Source organism: Pleurodeles waltl, chromosome 6, assembly GCF_031143425.1.
Source record: "Pleurodeles waltl isolate 20211129_DDA chromosome 6, aPleWal1.hap1.20221129, whole genome shotgun sequence".
NCBI classification, from domain to species: Eukaryota; Metazoa; Chordata; class Amphibia; order Caudata; family Salamandridae; genus Pleurodeles; species Pleurodeles waltl.
Genome location: NC_090445.1, coordinates 68435291 through 68457911, shown reverse-complemented (window position 1 = coordinate 68457911; position 22621 = coordinate 68435291).

The following is a 22621-nucleotide window of genomic DNA, read 5'->3' as shown; positions in this document are numbered from 1 at the left end:
ATAAGTCAGGCCCTGAGTGTTTTCTTTCATGTGTGAAAGTACTGAGTGTGACTACTGTGGTATTGCATGAGCTTTGCATGTGTCCTAGATAAGCCTTGGCTGCTCATCCACAGCTACCTTTAGAGAGCCTGGCTTCCAGACACTGACTACACTACACTAATAAGGGATACCTGTACCTGGTATAAGGTGTAAGTACCTTGGGTACCCACCACACACCAGGACAGCCTTCTGCAGTATGCTAGTCTTCCTAGCAGTATGCTAGTCTTCCTGCTAGACCTCTTGCCCTGAGTCTGCAGCACCAGCTGCCTACTAGGCCTGGGTGGAATTTTGATTACACATTTGGATAATTCCACGTTACTCTTTGATGCAGAATTAACAATAACTACACAATTACTCCTACTTGCGTAATTAAGGGGAAAAGTGCTACCACAAGAGCACATTTAGCAAGCGGGTGCTCGCTATTTGTGTTCTGCTGCATTTAGCAAAATTTTGGCATCTATTTTGTATGCCAAGACCAGCAGAACCCTTGAGGAGGAGGAAAGCACCAAGAAAAGGAGCAAAGCCCAACTTGGATCATATTGAGTGGATCCAGTGAGGGAAGTGTGTAATGTCTGGTTCATTGGGACTGTTGTTAGAGTGCGAGTCGTCCACCCCTTAATGTGGAAGTTGGTGACCCCGTATGACAGGTGGAAACCACTGTTAAATTAGGGCTGTCACCCTTGTAGAGTGAAATTGTAACCCCTCAGTATGACAGGTAGAGACCACTATGAAGTTAGGGCCATCGTTCTGGAACGTTGTGTTAGTAGGATCCCTGCCCGAGGATCTGCCATGAGGGACCTGCCCTAGGGACTACTCTCATTGTAACACTCACATACAGCTGGGGGAACCATGGAGAAGGCATCCAACACAGAGACTGTGGCAACCTGAAACATCATTAAGAAAATACCACAAGAGGTCACGGTCCTCCGGCACTGAGAGGCCAGAGCCCTTGAAGACACACATTGATCCTCCTTTACTCGCCGGCAGATGCCTGCTCTACCTCCATGGTGCGGGTCACAACCAGTGACCGACACAAGGGAGGGGGTTAAAAATGCAACCGAGGATTTTTTCATGTAAAAAAAAAGGGAGACAAAAAAGATCTTCCGTGTCTCCCTCTCTGCCCCCCCACCCCTTTGTGAAATCAGCATGCCGTCAGTATCTGTTTTCCCCACTGGGGCGGGAAGCGCCCTTGCAGCCGTTTCCTGCTCCAGTGGGGAAAACAGGCCCAAACGGCCTTGCCGACATTCGGGAAGGCCTCGTTTGAAAGAGATTCTCCCCTTTCAAACAAGGCCTTCCTGAACTGGTTTCCTTGCCCTCGATCACAGCACAGCTGCAATTGGGGGCTATGAAACTCCACTAGACACCAAGGATTTCATTTTGGGGGGGTCGGCCCCCTCCCAAAACGGGCCGCCTCCCCTCCCCCCACAGGGACATTTACCTCTGGGGAGGAGGTGGGTGCGATAGCGCCCGATCGCGTCCCCCAGGGGTTAAATGTTTTTAAAAAAATAATAATAATTTAAAAAAAATGAAATTAACATTGGGTCGCCAGTGAGCAGGGCGACCCCACACTGGGGGCTTTAATTTTTTTAATAGTCCTATGTTTTCCCTAGGGGCCACTATGGCCCCCAAGGAAACCATACAGCTATTAAAAAAATAATATATATATATATATATATATATATATATATATATATATATATATATATATATATATATATATATATATATATATCCAAATGCCGGAAGCTTTCCACACATATCAAGCACCAGTTCCTCCAAGTTTTAGAAGAATGCTCGGACAACGAAAATAAAGTCCATATATTATTTAATTCCTCACACAACGCGTTTTAGCCGTAGCCTTGTTCACGAACTATTGATGTGGTGTCTCTGTATACGAGCATTGAGCATGAACTAGGAATTAGAGCATGTGAATATTTTTTCAGGGTCAAACCACTGAGAATGTACGAGCATACCAGAATGTTATCAAAAATGTTAAAGTTCTGCTTGGAAAATAACTATTTTCTATATGAGGATAATTGGTTTAGGCAGGTTACAGGAACAGCAATGGGAAGCTGCTTTGCTCCAAGTTTTGCATGTCTTTTTATGGGTTGGTGGGAAACTCAGCAATGTGATGACAGAAGAGAATGGGAAATGGATGAGACATTTGGTCTTTTGGATGAGATTTATTAATGACACCTTATTATTTGGGATGGGCCTGAGAGTATCCTGTTAGACTTTTTGAATTGGTTGCAGAGAAATTAATTCAATTTGAAATTTACATATAAATGGGATAGACAGGTTATGGAGTTTTTAGATGTTCTGGTTACTATAGAGGGAGAAAAGGTCATGACAAGTTTGTACAGGAAGAGTACGGTGGGCAATGGTATCTTGCATGCGAAGAGTGATCACCCCTCCAAATTGAAGTGGAGCATACCCTATGGAGAATTGTTGCGAGCAAGAAGGAACTGCAGTACAAAAGTTAATTTTGAGAAAGAACAAAGTAACATGCTAGGTTCAGAGCTAGAGGCTATCTGTCAACATCAGGACAGTGCGTGCTCTACGGGCCACTAGAATGCAAAAACCTAACAATTTCAAGCTAACATAATTTGTGCATTGTGCTGATATGATGTTGTTTAACCTTTTGAATTGCAGAGTTTAATCTTAAAGAATTATGTTCAGCATGCATATAAATACTGTTCACAAGTAATGTACTGCTGCAGGCTTTCAGACTGTGTCAGGGTGTGGTCCCCTTCCAGGGCCTTCTAGAAGCTTTCCTTGCAGCATGCCTGGGTGTGGTTTGCAGGCTGGGCCAAGACTCTACATAAGGGAGCCAGCCCAGCTCCATGTGCTCACTATTCAGAGGTCCCGGTGCAGAGCAGCAGCAACTTCCTGAGCTCCTGTTCTGGTGGACTACTTTTATCCTTCAGGCCTTGCCCTTTTCACTTAGTTGGTGATCCTTGATCAGGGCAGTAAGACGGAGGTCGGGCTGGGCCGCCGATCCCGTTATCGAAGACTCTTGAGTTCTTGGGCCTAATTTTGCATGATAAACAATTTTACTCTTGTGCGTGTGCATGGCGCTTGGTCGTTTCATGGCATTTACATGCTTATACTCGAATCGGCAAGACGCGCGATTCTTTGCTTGTGTGTTAACTCTTGATATTCATTGTGCGCTACAATTTTATGGCATTTACAAGGTAGCATTCGAATCGGCAAGACGCGCGATTCTTTTCTCGTGCTTAATTCATGTTATTCATTGTGTGCTACCATTCCTTGGCAGTTACATGGTGGCATTCGAATCGGCAAGACGCGCGATTCATTTTCTTGTGCTTTAACCCTTGATATTCATTATGCGCAACCATTCCTTGGCAGTTACATGGTGGCATTCGAATCGGCAAGACGTGTGATTCGTTTTCTTGTGCTTTAACCCTTGATATTCATTGTGTGCTACCATTCCTTGGCAGTTACATGGTGGCATTCGAATCGGCAAGACGAGCAATTCTTTTCTCATGCTTTAACCCTTGATATTCATTGTGCGCTACCATTTCTTGGCAGTTACATGGTGGCATTCGAATCGGCAAGACGCGCAATTCGTTTCTCATGCCTTAATCTTTGATATTCATTGTGCGCTACCATTCCTTGGCAGTTACATGGTGGTATTCGAATCGGCAAGATGCACTATTCATTTCCTGTGTGTAATTCATGTTATTCATTGTAAGCTACCATTTCCTGACATTCATATGGTGACCTTCGAATCGGCAAGCCGCGCGATTCCTTTTCTGTGTTTAAAATCACGGTGTTCGTTATGTGCTACTATTTTAAGGCATTTACTTGGTGGCTTTCGAGTTGGCAAGACGCGTGATATATTTCTTGAGTTTAATTTGTGTTATTCATGGTGCACAATCATTCTATGGTATTTACCACCTATGTGAAAATCTGCAATGTGCGCAATTCATGTTCCGGCAATTTGAGAGAACAAAAAAAAAACAGAGTTCTAGATGTAATGTTGTGTGTACCTAATATGTTTCTCAAATACGATTCATATGATGGTTTAGAAATCATTCAGATTGTTTCCTGATCCTCATGCAAAAGATAATACTTGAATTTGAAAGTTGCATTTAACCTTTCTTGATTCCCTCACAGGTATCCAGTCATCTTGAAGCTCAGTCATTTTAAGTCTATGCTTGGGTTGTCCATGTTTTCAGAATGACAATGCTTAGAGTCATAGCCTAGTATTGATTCATATGATATAATCTTAATATTGTGTGTTTTAACCTTTTTGATTCCTACAGGTCTCCTTCCCAGCTGTTCCCTTCCTAATCCCCTTTTCCCCACTTGGACTCTCTTAGACTCTGTGACAATTCTAATCAGAGTATTGGAGCTGTATTGTGGTGGAAGTGTTGGGAGCATGCACAGACCCCGAGGATCTGGTGAGTCTGACACTATCCCGATAAAGTTATTAAGGAAGCTTGTAGAAAAGTAGTAAATATCAAACGGGACAGCCTCCTGACTGCAAGAAGACGAGAAAAGGGTGACAATGTGGTGAGATGTATAACTACTTTTAATGCGAATTCCAAAAAAGTGAGGGATATTTTGAAACAATACTGCCATCTCATTAAGACAGACAGAATTATAGGCCAGATGATGAGTCCTTATCCAAAGATTACATACAGGAAGAGTAGATCTCTACGTGATATACTGGTACACAGTTATATAACTAAGAGAGAGACAGGATTTATGAAACAGATAGGTTTTTATAAATGTGCAAATTGCAAGGCATGTAAATACAGTATGAATCTTGAAACCTACACATTACCCACAGAAGAAGAGAAAAAGATAGATAAATGTATAAATTGTAACTCGGATTTTACCATCTATGGTATAAAATGTCCATGTGATTTATGGTATGTGGGTAGTACTATCTTTCCAGTAAAAAAATTTTATATTGGAACACTGGCGGGCTATCAAAAAGAATGATGCCAATTATCCTATAGCGCGACACTGTTGGCAAGTTTATTATGGGAAAATTGATAATATGTTATTTTTTGGCATTGACAGGGTTGTGCTGTCCCCAAGAGGAGGAGACAGTGAACGAGTTCTAAGTAAGATGGAATCAGAGTACATAATTAGACTTAATAGTAGAGCCCCTTGGGGGTTGAACCAGGACGAAGAACTGTATGTACATGTGGGATGAGTTATAAGAGAAATTTTTGGAAGGAAAGAGACAAGGTTTGCTTACCGGGTGTTTAAGGAAGTAGTTCACACCATCCTATTATTTAATGTATTAATATGGATTAATTTTGCTTATCTGTAATTATTATATGATTGATGGGTGAGAAGTTTCAAGCACTTTATAGGGGTGGCTCTAAAATGTTTATAAAGGATTGAAAAGGAGTGAAAACTCAATGTTATTCATAGGAAATGATGCATAGAAAATGGGGAAGATAAATGATTTAGGATGAATTAAGAATACATAAATGTGCAGTGGATAGGACAATGAAATAACAGAGTGATGATGTGGGATGTTTAGAGCGGCATTAGGAATGTGATTTATATACATGATTACAATGTTTCAGAGTAAGGATTTTTTCTAGGTTTATTGACGGACAGGATATAATGTTAAGGGGTGGTGGAACTTGTTTTTTTCAAATTAAGAAGGTGGGCTATGAAGAAAACCGTTTGGGTTGAAACACGTTGCCCTAAACCTTAGCAGTTTACAGTTTGTACAATCGGTGTGCAAATAAAGCGATTGTTGTGGAAATAAGTCTGGAGTGCCGGCATTTCTTTCACAGGATTGAGTGAAAAGGAAAATTGTCTTACGTGTACGGAGCCTGCATCCGGAGCAGTGTACCAGCCGTGACAGCAATAAAAAAGTCAATTAAGTCTTGTGTTTCTGCTACAAAAGGATCTGACTTTTCTCTAGTGGCAGTTTTGATGCCATAAAGTAGCGCAGAAGATTTATACGCATACTGCAAAGATCAAATCTGTATTTTATGTAAATAGCTGAGTAGATTAGTAAAGTCAGCCATTACCTGCGCTATAATACAAATAAAATGTATGTGCGGGGGCGATGGAGAGATGAAGGGCACTTTTGCTGGGTGGTAGTGAGGAAATCCGAGGAGAAGGTCATGGGAGTAGGAGCACGAATAATGATTGTTGGACTGGGTGCTAGAGGCGCTAAAGATTTTGATGATTGGTATGTGACAAGGTGAAGTAATAGTGTGTCTTTTTTTTAGTGTCTTGAAAGAACGTGCGGATTGAAGGAAGAAGCGACGGTAAGGTGACCTCGACTGTTGCACGTATCACACACACACACACACACACACAAACACCAACCAACAATTTTGTGACTGTCTACGTAGGCTAGTGTTTTAGAGCGACAGTTTAGACAGTAGCAGAGATGGCATCTCGTTGGAGGACTGCTGCTCAAGCCCTCACTCGGGTTATAGAGGACAGCTCTGACATAGGATCAGCGACTGAGACGGCAGATACTGAGACAGCATCTGAGGGATAGGACAATGGTGCAGACTCTGGGAGTGATTTTTCAGTTGGAGGAGTCCTATTCGATAACTCCTCTTCCATTAATTATGAGGTAGGTGATGAGGACAGTCCTGCTGTCTCTTCGCAAGCACAGTCTGTGCAGCGGGACAATAGCGGGTTAGCCCAACCCAGAGAGCAGGTGCATGCGGCGGCAAGCAGATAGAGAGTGCTCTCTTGGGAGCTCCCCAATTTAGTACAGCCACAAATTCCACCATTAAAATTGTACTGTGGAGACATCAAAATGATCTATCACAAAACAACCTGGTTTTGTAAGGCAGGCACCTGCTTTTTTGGTCCTGGGCTTGGCGGACATATAGGGAAACCTACCAAACCCAGACATTTCCGGAAGCTAGACATCCGGGGGAGTCCACAGAGGTGTGACTTGTGTGGATTCCCCAAAGTCTTCTTACACAGAATACTCTGCAAAGGTGAAATGTTGAATAAAAATTCAATTTTTTCTTGCATTTCTGTCACGCAAACTACAGGAATTTGCGCTGATCCACAAAATTCCTGCCACCTAGTGTTTCACCATCTCTCCTGATAAAAACACTCCCCCACTTGAGTGCCTGTGCCTGGTGCCTGCGTCAGAAATGGATCACTCCAGGTTCAACAGTTGCCCTCATGTAAGGACCAGCATTGACCATTGTGTGATCTATTCCTGTTGCAGGCACTAGGCCTACCCACACAAGTGAGGTATCATTTCTACCCCGGGGGGAAATGCTGGGTGGAAGGAAATTTGTGTCTCCTCTCAGATTCCAGAACTTTCCATCACCGAAATGTGAGGAAAAGTGTTTTTTTGCCAAATTTTGAGGTTTGCAAAGGATTCTGGGTAACAGAACCTGGTGAGAGCCCCACAAGTCACTCCATTCTGATTTTCCCTAGGTATCTAGTTTCCAAAAATATATAGTTTGCTAGGTTTCCCGAGGTGCCGGCTGAGCTAGAGGCCAAAGACCACAGCTAGGCACTTTCCAAAAAACAGGTTAGTTTTCTTTGGGAAAATGTGATGGGTTCATGTTGTGTTTAGGGGCATTTCCTGTCGCAACACTAGGCCTACCCACACAAGTGAGGTACCACCATTTCTACTGGAAGACTTGGGGGAATTCCGGGTAGAAGGAGGTTTGTGGCTCCCCTCAGATTCCAGAACTTTGCAGCACCTAAATCTGAGGGAAAAGTATTTTTTTGCCAAATCTTGAGGTTTGCAAAGGATTCTGGGTAACAGAACCTGGTGAGAGCCCCACAAGTCACCCCATTCTGAATTCCCATAGGTGTCTAGTTTCCAAAAATATATAGGTTTGCTTGGTTTCCCTAGGTGCCGGCTGAGCTAGAGGCCAAAAACCACAGGTAGGCACTTTGCAAAAAACACGTTCGTTTTTATTGGAAAAATTTGATGTGTTCATGTTGTGTTTTGGGGCATTTCCTGTTGCAGGCACTAAGCTTACCCACACAAGTGAGGTACCATTTTTATCGGGAGACTTGGGGTAATTCTCAGTGGAAGATGTTTGCGGCTCCTCTCAGATTCCAGAAGTTTGCATCACCGAAATCTGAGGGAAAAGTATTTTCTTTTGCCAAATTTTGAGGATTGCAAAGGATTCCGGGTAACAGAACCTGGTCAGAGCCCCACAAGTCACCCCATCCTGGATTCCCCTAGGTGTCTAGTTTTCAAACATGCACAGGTTTGGTAGGTTTCCATAGGTGCAGGCTGAGATAAAGGCCAAAATCCACAGTTAGGCACTTTTGAAAAAACACATCAGATTTCAATGTAAAAATGTGATGTGTCCATCTTGTGTTTCCTGTCGCGGGCCACACAAGTGAGGTACCATTTTTATTGGGAGACTTGGAGGAACACAGAATAGAAGAACAAGTCTTATTGCCCCTTGTCTTTCTCTACATTTTTTCCTTCCAAATGTAAGACAGTGTGTAAAAAAGACATCTATTTGAGAAATGCCCTGTAATTCACATGCTAGTATGGGCACCCTGGAATTCAGAGATGTGCAAATAACCACTGCTTCTCAACACCTTATCTTGTGCCCATTTTGGAAAGGTTTCCTTGATACCTATTTTTCACTCTTTATGTTTCACCAAATGAATTGGTGTACACCTGGCATACAATGAAAACCCACTGCAAGGTGCAGCTCCTTTATTGGCTCTGGGTACATAGGGTTCTTGATGAACCTACGAGCCCTATATATTCCCACAACCAGAAGAGTCCAGCAGATGTAACGGTATATGACCTTTGAAAATATGACTTTGCAGGAAAAAGTTACAGAGTAACACGTCGAGAAAAATGGCTGTTTGTTTCACCTCAATTTCAATATTATTTTTATTTCAGCTATTATTTTCTATAGGAAAACCTTGTAGTATTTACACAAATGACCCCTTGCTGAATTCAGAATGCTGTCTATTTTGCAGAATTGTTTAGCTGTATGGGATCCAGCATTGGTTTCATATCCATTTCTGTCAATAACTGGAAGGAGGCTAAAAGCAACAAAAAATTAAAAATTGGGTATGTCCCAGTAAAATGCCAAAATTGTGTTGAAAATGTGGTTTTCTGATTCAAGTATGCCTGTTCCTGAAAGCTGGGAATATGGTGATTTTAGCACCTCAAACCCTTTGTTGATGCCATTTTCAGGGAAAAAAACACTTGCTTTCTGCTGCAGCCCTTTTTCCCATTTTAAAAAAAAAACTAAATTTTAGCTGTATTTTGGCTAATTTCTTGGTCTCCTCTAGGGGAACCCCAAACTCTGGGTACCTTTAGAATCCCTAAGATGTTGGAAAAAAAGGACACAAATTTGGCGTGGATAGCTTATGTGGACAAAACGTTGTGAAAGCCTAAGCGCAAACTACCCCAAAAAGCCAAAAAAAGGCTCAGCACTGGGGGTGGGGTTGTTCGGGGGGTGAGGCCCAGTAGTTAAGGAGTTAAGAGACAATGGATTTTATTTATTATGTTGTTTCTTTGCTTTGTGTGCTTATATCAAATATTACTTTTAGCACAAAAACAAGTATTAACTGGACAATTAGTTTATTGCTGCTATTGTCTGCATTTTGTGCCTTCCTGTGTATGCCCTAATCCTACCTTCACCTCAAAGATTCTTGGACTGCTTGACCCACGCTAAGAGTGCTGAAGGGTTAGTACTTGGCTCAGTTTCTATGGACGCAAAAAACGTTGAGCCTGGGGCAGCAGGAGTGAAAGACCACAACCTCAACAATTGGTCCCAGGAGCCCTTGATTGCCCTAAGGCCTTATGGAAGGGGTTCTGACAAAGTTCGAAAAGTTTCTAAATCCCAGCTTTCAGAGGTGATAGGAGTAGTTCAGTTAGACACAGCCAAGGGTCTCATGACCAGAGGACTCCCTCCACCCAAGTCATCAGCAGGCTCCAGGATAGATTCAGTTGGTAGTGGTCAGCTGGGCACTTCAGGAAAAAGGTTGTGGTTTTGTAGCTTAAATACTTCACATGAATGTGCTGCCCCATGGGCAGCATGATGCCGTGGCTGCCGGGGGTAGCACATTCACCATAATGGGGCTCACTTTACCTGTTTGTGCCCTGCGCACTTGTGAGGTGTTTAATGCATCAGATTACCATTGGATGCCAGAAATAACACTCAACTGATAATTGCGACCTGTGCATAAACAGGAGTTACCAACTTGTAATTAGGCTCCTAGAAGAGGCAATGCATGTTCATTCACTAACACTACTTTAAAAAAGAGGATTGGGGGCTGCCCCCACCCCATATAAATGGGGGCTAATGTCTCTCTGCCCCCCTCGGGGCAGTAGACCTGATCTGTTCCCCGGGGGAGAGGGGAGGTTTGGGGGTCAGAAAGCCCACTAGGCACCAGGGATTTTTATTTCGTTTTAACCGTAGGGGTGGAGGTATGCCTAAAATGAGCATATCAGTGCCATCAGTGCCCCCACCCCTTGCAGACACAAATAGGCACAGTCTTTCTACCATCCCTGGGAGGCAGATTGGGGCTATTACCCCCGATCCACCCACCCCGGAGGGGCAGAAAGACCACCAAACACCAGGGACTAGTTGTTTTGTTAGTGTAGGGGTGGGGCTGCCCAGAATGGGCATGGCAATGCCCCCCATCCCAAAAAGGCCACATGGGACAGATGGGAATTATTACCCCCGAACTGCCTTTGGGGAGCTGAAACTCGATGTCAGGAAAGATTTTTTTTTTTTTTTTTAAAGGGGTAGGGGCATGGCCATGCCCCTACCACAAATAAATGTGGTTGGTTGGCAAATGTGGTAATTACCCCACTTTATCCCCCTGGGGGCAGACAGCCTATTAGACACCAGAGAATTTAAAAGCAATAGAGGGGTGGGGGCTGCCCACCACCATGGCTATGGTTATTCTCCCCCCCGCCACCCCAACTGAAGGGGGTAACAGTGTTTCTGTCCCATCTGCAGACTAAAGCATCTCATCCCAATGGCAAGCAAGAGTACATTTGACACTTTTGGGTTTTTGATTTTTTGATTTTACATATGAGCCAAAAAAGCTCGGCTAACTCCCAATATCCTCCCTCTTGCAATTGCGAGTGGCTGCACTTTTCAGACTTGGGTACATCGCTACCTGGAAAAACCTACCAGACCCAGACACATCTGAAAAATATCTGGGGGAGTCCAGGGTGGTGTGCTTCACATGCACCCAACACAATTATTTTACCCACAAGGCCCTGCAAACCTCCAACTTTGTCTGAAATCATACATTTCCCTGGATTTCGGTGATGGAGGCTTCCAGAATCTGCATAAATCCACAAAATTCTTACCACCTAGCATTGCCGCATCTGTACTGATAAAATTTCTGCCCTACTTGTGTGGGTGCCAAAAGCAGAGTCAGCCTAAAAACGTATGGAAAAAAACCTGCCCTTTTGGGCCCACTTTGGTGCGCCCTCAATTTCTACATGTTTTTGGGTCTTCCCTGTTGCAGGCACTGGGCCACCTACACAAGTGAGGTAGCATTTTAATTGGGAGACCTTGGGGATCGCTGGATGGTCGGAAATTTGTGGCTCCCCTTATATTCCAGAACTTTCCATCACAGAAATGTGGGAAAAATGTGTCTTTTTAGACTAATGTTGAGGTTTGCAAGGGATTCTAGGTAACAGGACCTAGTGAGAGCCACACCGTCACCCCATCCTGGATTCCCCTGTGTGTCTAGTTTTAAAATTTTTACAGGATTGCTAGGTTTCCTAAGTGCCGGCTGAGTTAGGGCTCAAATTCTGCAGCTAGGCACTTTGCAAAAAAAGCGTCAGTTTTGGCTGGACAAATGTGATGTGTCCACTTTGCATTTTAGGGCGTTTCCTGTAGCGAGCACTAGGCCTACCCACACAAATGATGTCCATTTTTTTATCGGGAGAACTGGGGGAAGGCTGGGTGCAATGAAGTATATGGCTCCCCTAGAATTCCAGAACTTTTCATTACAGAAATATGGGGAAAATGTGTTTTGCTAGGCACATTTCAGGGTTTGCAATGGATTCTGGGTAACAGAACCTGGTGAGAGCCACACAAGTCACGCCATCCCAGATTCCCCTATGTGTCTGTTTTTCAAAAATGTACAGGTTTGCTAGGTTTCCCTAGGTGCATGCAGTTAGAGCCCAATGCCTACAGCTAGGCACTTTGCGAAAAACAAATCAGTTTTCAGTGGGAAAATGTGATGTGTCCATGTTGCGTTTTGGGGCATTTCCCGTCGCGGGCACTTGGCCTACCCACACAAGTGAGGTACCATTTTTATTGGTAGGCTTGGGGGAACACAGAATAACAGAACAAGTGTTATTGCCAATTGTCTTTTTCTACATTTGTGCCTTCCAAATGTAAGACAGTTTGTAAGAAATAGGTCATTTTGTGAAATGCCATGTAATTCACATGCTAGTATGGGTACTCCCAAATTCAGAGATGTGCAAATATCCACTACTTCTAAACTCCATATCTTGTGCCCATTTTGGAAATAGATAGGTTTCCTTGATACCTATTTTTCATTCTTTATATTTTACCAAATGAATTGCTGTATACCTGGTACACAAAGAAAACCCATTGCAAAGAGAAGCTAATTTATTGCATCTGGGTACCTTGGGTTCTTGATGAACCTACAAGCCCTATATATCTCTGCAACCAGAAGGGTCCAGCAGACGTAATGCAGCAGCTGAAAAAAGTTACAGATGAAAACGTAGACAGAAATCACTGTTTTTGTCAACTCAATTTCAATATTTCTTTTTATTTCAGCTGATACTTTCTATAGGAAAAGCTTAAAGGATCTACACAAATGACCCCTTGCTGAATTCAGAATTATATCTACTTTTCAGAAATGTATAGCTTTTCGGGATCCACCATTTCTGTCACTAACTTGAAGGGAGGTTGAACGCACAAAAAATAGGAAAAATGGGGTGTACCCCAGTAAAATCCCTAAACTGTGTTGAAAAATTTGTTTGTCTGATTCTCGTCTGCCTGTTCCTGAAAGCTTAGAAGATGATGATTTTAGCACTGCAAACCCTTTGTTGATGTCATTTGCAGGGGGGGTGATCAGATGCTTTCTTCTGCGGCACTTTTTACCCATTTTCCCACACAAAAAACAGTTTTAGCTGTGTTTCTGCTAATTTCTCGTCCCCAAAAGGGGTATCCAAAAACTCTGGGTCCCTTTAGAATCCTCAGCATGTTGGAAAAAAGGACACAAATGTGGTAAGGATAGCTTATGTGGACAAATAGTTATAGGGGCTTAAGCGTCAACTACCCCAAATAGCCAAAAAATAGCTTAGCATGGGAGAGGGAAAAGGATTAGCAGGATGATCTTAATGCACTGTTTTGTTTCAAGTAGTACAGTACACAATTAGTTCCTTTTAGCAATTAACTATATTGAAAGCTGTAATACAAATATCAATCAGTATTTGTTTAGCTCAGAAAACCAAGTGACCTGTCTCTTGGTGCCTGGTCGATAACCACTGTAATAAATATTCCACAAATAGCACCTGCAGTGGATCTTGTTGACAAACATGGTATTTCCCATCAGTGCAGTGTAATGCTGTATTCATGGCTCATTTCACCCATGGAGCGCTCCTTAGCTCTACGCTGGTATCAAGCACCATAAATGTCTTTTTTTAATACCCTGCAATGCGTTATGATCTGCAGCCAAGGTCTACCTCAGAAAATGTACCAGTAGAGTAGTTACGTAATATAATTCACCCTGTAGCCTATTACTCGAGAACTAACCATCTACTTTGAAAAGTACACACTATATGAACGAGAGATGTTGGTTAATGCTGAGGATTTTACACAGTGGAGGCAATATCTGGAGGGAACACTACATAAGTTAATTGTCCGTACTCATCAAAAATCTTTTTAAATCAATGGAATATGCAAATACTCGGCATGCAAGATAGACACTATTTTCTCTCGTTGCTTTTTTTAAAACACCTGCTGACCAAGAAAAAGAGATGTGGATGCTTTGTCACAGCGTGGGGATGGAGAAGTGTGTAGCGCCTCATCCTTCAATAATAGCATTCCAGTCTGGATAGAAAGACGAGGCTACTGAGTTATTGAAATAACACAGGTACATCAATCTATGGTGAATCAGGCAGGCTGGGTGCAGGAAAAACCTCATAACAGAAAGCCTCAAGATGTATTTTTGATACACAAGGAAATACTACTTCCTCGAAAGAGATCTAGAGCAGAAATGTCCCTCTGTGTGTCACAATATCCTAATGGCAGAACGTCCTGGCACTAGGAAAACAAGGAGCTGGTAGAACAGGTGCCCTGTTGGTCACATATGTAAACGACAATTGAACAATATATTCAGAAATGTAGTGTGTGTGCACAAACTAAAGTGTTTAATGCAATCTGACTCAGTTCCAAGCCAACCATGGTCCCAGATTCCCATTGACTTTCTTGTGGATCTACCTACTTTAACAATGTGTAGCTAAACTTCTGTCTCGCACAGTACAATTTCTCCATACATTCTCTCCTCATAACAACTTTTATTGCTTCCCTTTCAGTCTTAGTCCAATTGTTCCCCAAGTATGTGCTGGCCTACTCCCTCCCCTCTGATTTGAAAATTGTATCCTAGAGGGACTCTGGGTTTAACCTCCACAAAAGTATATGCAGTTGGCCCTTAGTCAAGGCAAATTCAAACATCAGCAGTCAAGGTACTAAGCAGCCTTTATCTTAAGGGTCACGCCCTTTGTGTCTAATACAATTTTGAGCCTACTGTGTGTATTGTGAGGAAAAGAAGATTATTCCTGTGTGAGTGGATGCAAGGCTCATCTGCACATGACTTCCTGAAGCGTTTTTGTCATTGCAGGTTTTGTGTGCGACTTGGGTGGGTGTCTATTGTCCTGTCAATCACCTTAAACTCCCAGCTCCCTCCACCTGGGTAAATTAAATAAATTAACTAATTAAAACAACATGTTCATGTAACCCCATGTGACTAGCAGGACATCAGAGGGCATTTCTCTGCTTAGTAACACATTTACGTCAACCTCAGTACTGTAGTTTAGAGGGTCAAGTGGGGCGTCTCTCGATTGTATTCCTCAGCTCCCCAATTCAAATGCCGTCTGCCTCCCCATCTACATTGTCTTCAGAGAGTGGCCCGCATCACGACTTTAGCGGTATTTTGTGAATACCGCCATGCTGGCGGCGCCACAATACTGCCGCCGAGGAAGTAATCCACCCACCCTAATATGACTCACAAAAACAAAATCGCCAGAATACAGCCACAAATTCCACACCGCCAGGCTTAACGACGGCGGGAGAGAGTGGCGGTAGCATCAGCCACACCGCCATGCCAAAATTACAGACCGCTACCATAATACAAATCAGCACAGCGGTCGAAGCGCAGCGGTAAGCAAATGGCGGTGTGGACCGCCGCAGTCGAAAAGGAACCTCCTCAACAACACCATACCACATTGGTCAATTCGAATACCCTACACCTATACACATACAAAAACCATCCCCCCCAGACACCACCAAAAAACACACACCCACAGAACCCTTTTTTAAAACAATTACAAGACATTTGACTGCCACTCAGCTGTACGCACTACACACACACAACACAGCCATCTGCACACCCCTCACGTATCAAACGTCACATTGCACATGTACACCCAAACACACACCTCACTATCACCATGTTCCCACAAAGGCATCCCCGTTTCAGAGGAGTTGCGGACAATGGTGTACGAAATCATCAGAGTAGAGACATAGCTATTCGGTGCACAGATTCAGCAGACATTCGTAGCCATATAGATGGAGATGTGGCAGCAGATCATCAACAAGGTGAACTCAGTGGGAAGGCATCCGCACACAAGGGATGACATACAGAAGAGGTGGAACGACCTGAAGGGGAAGGTCAGAGCCAGGGCGCCCAGGCACCAAATTGCCATCATGAAGACTGGCAGTGGGCCCTCATCTCCTCCCCTTGAGCTGACTTCTTGGGCGGAGAAGGTCTTGGATCATGAGGCTCTCAGTTGATTCCCCAGAGCACTGGAGACTGGTAAGTCACCTACAATCATCTTATAGTCAGTATACCTGTATCGCATGTGTCCCCATACCCTGCATGACCACCCAACCCCACCAACCCCAGTCCAAACATCCGCGCTCACTAATGCACCAAATGCATGTTCAGCATGAAGTACTATGTATCCTACAAGGCATCACACACTATCAACCTAACAATGCCCACCCCACCCTCACCTAGGTAGCCTGCAGACTGCAGCATGCCAAATAGCACTCACCTAGAAGCCTATGTCAAACAGATGAGGCAGATGTCAATAACAATCCCAGTCGTCCACAGGTATCACGGATAATGTCACCCGTCACCAGGTGTCCCGAACACCCAGTCCTCCAGCAAAGGAAGACCCCCAGTGATGACAGCGACACAGGATGTGTGGGACTGGATGATATCCCTGGCCCATCTGGCATGCCTGCGCAGTCTCCCTCCACTAGCTTCACCCAGGCCACGATAGAGCCCCCAACTACTGTAGCAGCCACAACAGCAGTCGCCCAATGCCCCCAAACCAGTGTCCCCAGTCCACATCAATCAATGGTGTGCCCGTCTGTACAGGGGCCTGAGTCAGCACCCACCATTCAAGACGATGAATGTCCTGGTATGAGTGGAAGTGGGCACACTGTGCAGGGGACACAGGCACAGGGGGCTAGGGCCAGTAGGAGGCCAACTGTGGGGCAAAGGGGGGGCTAACCCTGGGAGCCACTTGCCCAGGAGGCCATTGCACATGTCCTAGCAGCATTCTACCAATCCTAGGACAAGATGGGCCAGATACTCACCATGTTGGGGGCACACCAAAGGCTGTAAACCCATTACCACCAGGAGGCCATACAGAAGTGGAAGGAACACAATGCCACCATGGCCTCCATCAAAGGCTTCATGCCAGAAGTAACATCTGTCTTGCGTGAGGCCTCCACCCACCACCAGGCCCCTACCAAAAGCCACAGTCCTGAGCAGCCCTCTACACCTGCTGGAGCTACTGGAATGGTGGCCCTGCCTGAGGACTCACAGACCACAGGTGACCCATCCCCGGTAGATGAGGAACACCCACGCAAACATGGACGCAGACCCAGACATCCTGCATGGACTGGAGCCAAGACCAACCCCACTGCCAGAAAATGAGCCTCTCCGGAACTGTCTCCCTTGTGTGACACAGAGGTACCTTGGAGTCTGACTACTGCCATAAACCCATTACCTATCACTCCTGGAACCGTTCCTGTCCGAAGCCTCCAAGACCATCTGTGGCGTCCCCCAAGGATCCTCCCTCAGCCCAACGCTCTTCAACGTCTACATGGCTCCACTCGCCACTATCGTTCAAACCCACCACATCAACATAGTATCCTATGCAGATAACACCCAGCTGATCCTCTCCCTCACGAAAGACCCTGCAACCTTAAAAAACAACCTCCACAATGGACTTCATGCCATCACAAACTGGATGGAATCAAGCCGCCTCAAGTTAAACACCGACAAAACAGAGATTCTCATCTTCGGCACCGACCTCTCAGTTTGGAACGACTCCTGGTGGCCCACCTCCCTAGGAACCGCACCCACACCCACCATTCAAGCCCGCAACCTAGGATTCATCCTGGACTCAGCACTCAGCATGACTCAGCAGGTCAATGCAATTTCCTCTTCCTGCTACAACACCCTCTGCATGCTCCGCAAGATCTTCAAATAGATTCTCATAGAAACCAGGAAAACAGTCACCCACGCTCTTATCAGCAGTCGATTAGACTATGGAAATGCACTCTACGCGGGAACCACGGCCAAACTCCAAAAGAAAATGCAGCAAATCCAAGACGCATCCGCCGCCTCATTTTCGACGCCCCTCGCCACGACCACATCTCATCCTGCCTCAGAGACCTGCACTAGCTACCTGTAACGAAGAGGATCACCTTCAAACTCCTCACCCGTGCACACAAAGCACTCCACAACATTGGTCCGGCCTACCTAAATGACAGACTCACCTTCCACACTCCCACCCGCCATCTCTGCTCTGCCAGCCTCACCCTCACCTCCATCCCCCGAATTCACCGCACCACTACCGGAGGAAGATCCTTCTCTCACATCGCTGCCAAGACCTGGAACTCCCTACTGCTCCACCTACGCCAGACCCAGGACCTCCTGACTTTCAGGAAACGCCTCAAAACATGGCTATTCGATCAGTAGCTTCCCCCCTCCCCAGCGCCTTGAGACCCTGACGAGTGAGTAGCGCACTTTATAAATTACTTGATTGATAGATTGGAACTGAGCTGTGCTACTGAATGCTTGGACTCACAACCTGATGATTTTGTACAATATTTCCCCACTCCCCACCAACCCATCCTATTATAATCACAATAAACATACATCAACATAAAAACTGGTGGTGTGTGTTCAATAAGTGACAATAAACAAAGATTGATGTTGTGTGTGTTCAAGTGTTGTGTGAAAAGTTGAATCTGTGAAGACATTGTCCATATAGCTCATTGTCAGATGCACAGTGTGAATGACAGCACATTTCTGGGTCCACAGGTAGCAGGAACTCAGTATCCAACGACAGCACTCGTGTGTAAAAGTGGCAACAAACACACTATTATGATAGATCACCATATCAAAGCAATGCCACATTCAATATTAATTGTCAACTAACATACCTATGAACAACTACATGAAGAGGAATTTTTGGGAACAATACTAAACACATCACACGATTCCTGTCTTGGAGACATGACACTTAAGTGAAATGCTGTCTATCACAATTATCAGTGTGCTAACCTCCACTGATAGTATGACAAAACTGTGAAGACAAATTTGGGTAAACTGTAACATGAGGTGATGTATGAGGACAGCTGTGAAGAAGGTACATTCCATTGTCACTGCCAACTTATTCAAACAACATATAGCACATAAGGGATTTGGATAGTCAGTGATATCAATTCAGACAGACTGACAATAGCAATGGCAGTAGTACTTCAGCCCATTAATACCTACCTATAAGGCCTGGATCCCAGATGCAACAGACCAATGCCTACCTGGAAGGCATTCACGGTGCCTTGCCTGGCCTACAGAGACCGTTTCAGGCTCTGGCCTCCTCATTGACAGCAGCTAGTGTCCCTACTACTTCCGTCCTCCCTCCAGCTACCTGTGCCCAATCCCAGACCCCCCCATCCAACCCACACATTCAGACAGGCATTCAACAAAGCAACAGACAAGGAACGTAAAGACACACACAGGCACCACAAGATACACCTAGAAGCAGACACAACAACAGCCACTGCCTCCTCTGTCTCCCCACCACCTCCTGCCTTGCAGTTACATCACTACTCACACCTGCCAGCACTGCATCCTCATTCCCAGATCCTGCCACCAGTTCTGTAATTCCCACAGTCACCACAACAGCAGACACTCAGGCATGCGCCCCATACACCACATCTGCACTCACCACAACCACCATCACAACCACATCTGGCACACCCACCTTCCTTGAAGACACCACCCCAATATACATTCACAGGACCTGTTTGTCGTCTCCCACCCTTTGTTCCCCCTCCCAAAACACATAAACGGTCCCACTCAGACACTCAACATTCCTCCACCTCACACATGCACACTATGCATACACCTGCATCCATATCCAGCACATCTACATGTCCTATGAGCACTCCCTCTACCTGTATACCAGCATATCCCCTGTTGTCCTAAAAAGCTTTTCCTTGCCTGCCTTGACCTGTTTCCTGATCCAGTCCCACCCCGTGTTGCCCCTTGCCATCATGGTTCCCTCCCCACACCCAGTCCCTCTGTTGCCAAGCCCTCCCATGTCCCCCTTCTGTTTCCCATGCCAATCCCCCCACCAAAAAGCCTCCCCCTGGACCTGTGGCTGAGTCCAAACAGCCTCCTTCTCAGGCCCCAAAAAATGTGTCTGCCCACCCCCTCTCAAACCAAAGCCAAAGGACCCCACCTCTCAAACCTAAACCTCCGCCACCACCCCACCTACTGACCCCTGAGGTACCTGCCTGCCCCATTGATGTTCCTAGCCTGTGGAGGCTATAAGACTGTCAGGAGTCAAGTTGGGGCAATTGCCTGGCCCTGTGTGCCTGTGGACAATTTGGACTGGCCTATGGCCCCCTTTTGTAAATAGTTTGGGCAGTGTCCTTTCCAATGACAACTTCCCAACTGACCCAGTTGGTGTTAATTTTAAACATTTGTTGTGCCTTTCTCAGTACATGGTTGATGTACAAATGTATTTGGATAGTGTTTACTTAGTATATCTGGCTGCATTGGCTGGATGCATGACTGACTTGGGCAGTGTAAGTATTATTATGGAAATGGAATGGTATGTTTGTTTATGCTTGGTTGCGGTATTTGTGAGATTGAGTTTTCTGATGTGTGTGTGGAGGTGTGAATGTGTTTTGTGTCCATGATGTGCGTATGTTCCCTTTGCATGGATGTCTGTACATTCATAATTGGTTGTGTTGTATATTTTCTTTTCCATGCAGGTTGTTTTGACATTTTGTTTTGCTTGCTGGCCCTGTCTGTTACAGGATTAGGGTGCCTACGTATCGTTTTGTGTCTCTGTGAATCTGTTTGTGTGTGTATCATTACAGGTGTTAGATTGCATGTGTGAGTGTTGCAGTCCGTGCCGGGTGTGTGTGTGGCATGTGTGTGACTCTCCCCTTCCCTCCATTGTGTACTAGGCGGGTGTACTTACCGATTGCGTCTTTGTCAGCATTGCTGGTCCCGTAGGAGGATGGCGTAGAATAGCGCTGGGCAGACCTGTAGTGCACGTTCCATGGCGTCCGCTGACTCGGCTGTATCCCTGTAGGTGAGTGTCTCCCTCTTTTAGTTTATTTCCACCAGCTTTTTCTGCCATTCGTACCACCCCGGAAATCGTTGCGGTCTGCTGACTCAGTATAGGGTGGGCGCTACTGTGCTTTCAGCCTGCCTCGTGATGGCTATCGCCGTCGCCAACGGCCATACCGCACTGGCGGTACTGATTGGATACTGGCTGTGTTGCCGTGGTATCCCCGCCAGGGTCGTTATTTGGCGGTCTGCCCCGCCAGCCTGGTGACGGTACAACCGCCACCACCGGAGTGGCGGTACCGTGGCCGTCAGTGTTGTGATGAGGGCCAGTATCTTTTGACCCATTCTGTCTCAACTCTATTTTCATAAAAGTACTGCAGCCATCTTAGTGTGCATCATTTTGCCTCTCTCACCAGCCCCATCAATGCTTATGAATACATAATTATACAAATGAGACATCATTCTGATACATATCTCTCAAACTTTAGCTGTCTCTATACCTACTGCATCTGGTGCCTTCATTTTGTTTAACTCCTAGGCACAGTCTATTCTGTGGTCCTTTGTTTTTGCTCCACTGTTTGTCGTGCATTGGACCTAGTGTTCTTTGATTTTTTTGTTCTAATGTGCCATCGTCCTGAATCATAACTCTGCTACTGTTTCATTGTACCCTCCATGCTCTAGATTGCTTTCCACAGTTGACTTTGTCTGATGTGCTCTGGGGTGCAGACGCCTTGTGTGATGCACGGGACCGATGAAACAACCGGTCCCACCTGTAAGCCCTAGACCTTCTGGGGTTCCATGACAAACTATGATTTTCTTTTTTGAATAACTCAGAGCTTTGCCAGAAAGAGACGCATATATTTGACATTCATAGCTTTTGCTTAAACATGACAATAGACATCCTCTATTTTTTTACCTTTTGGGTGTAATGTGGTTAACTATGAATTTTTCTATTTCAATCGTTGGGCATCCATGGTGTTTGTCATGTTGGAGCACTGCACCCTTGTCTTTAAAATGTATAATTCTCACAATCTTTGGTCATTTCTGCATCCTAGGAGATGACATAGGCCATCATCATGATTTTGGCAGCCATTTCCAAAGACCACCGAAGCCGCCAGTCCCAAAATACCACCAGTGCTGGTGGTCTTAAGACCGCCCTAATACGACTGATCTGTGACTTCCACCCGAAATCGGGTGGAATTCTGAGACCAGTTGTGCCGTCGGTCGGCGGTGCAGAGGCGGTACCGTGTGTGCGTGTCTGCGTGTGTGAATGCCATCAATGTGAGGGGAGGAGGGTGTTTGTGGGTGCATGTCTGTGTGTGTGAGTGAGTGTTTGTGGATGGGGTGAGTGTTTGTGAATGGGGAGGGATGAGTGCGGGTGTGAGCGACTGAGTGTGTGAGTGTGAATGAGCGGATGGAAGGGGTGAGTGCGTGTGTGCAAGTGTATGTAAGTGGACGGGGAGGAGGTGAGTGTTTGTGTGAGTGGACTGGGAGGGTGGTGTTTGTGTGAGTGAACGGAGAGAGCAGGTGAGTGGGTGTATGCGGTGCAGGGGGAGGTGTGTGTGAATGTATGTATGCGCTGGGGAGGGGGGTGTTAATGTATGTATGTATGTACTGGGATGGGATTGGGAGAGGTATGTGAATGTCTGTGTGCGCTGGGGAGGGGGAGTGAATGTATGTATGTGCTTGGGAGGGGTGTGTGAATGTTTGTATGCGCTGGGGGTAGGGGTAGTGCATGCGTGCATGAGTGTGGTGTTTGTGTATGTATGTT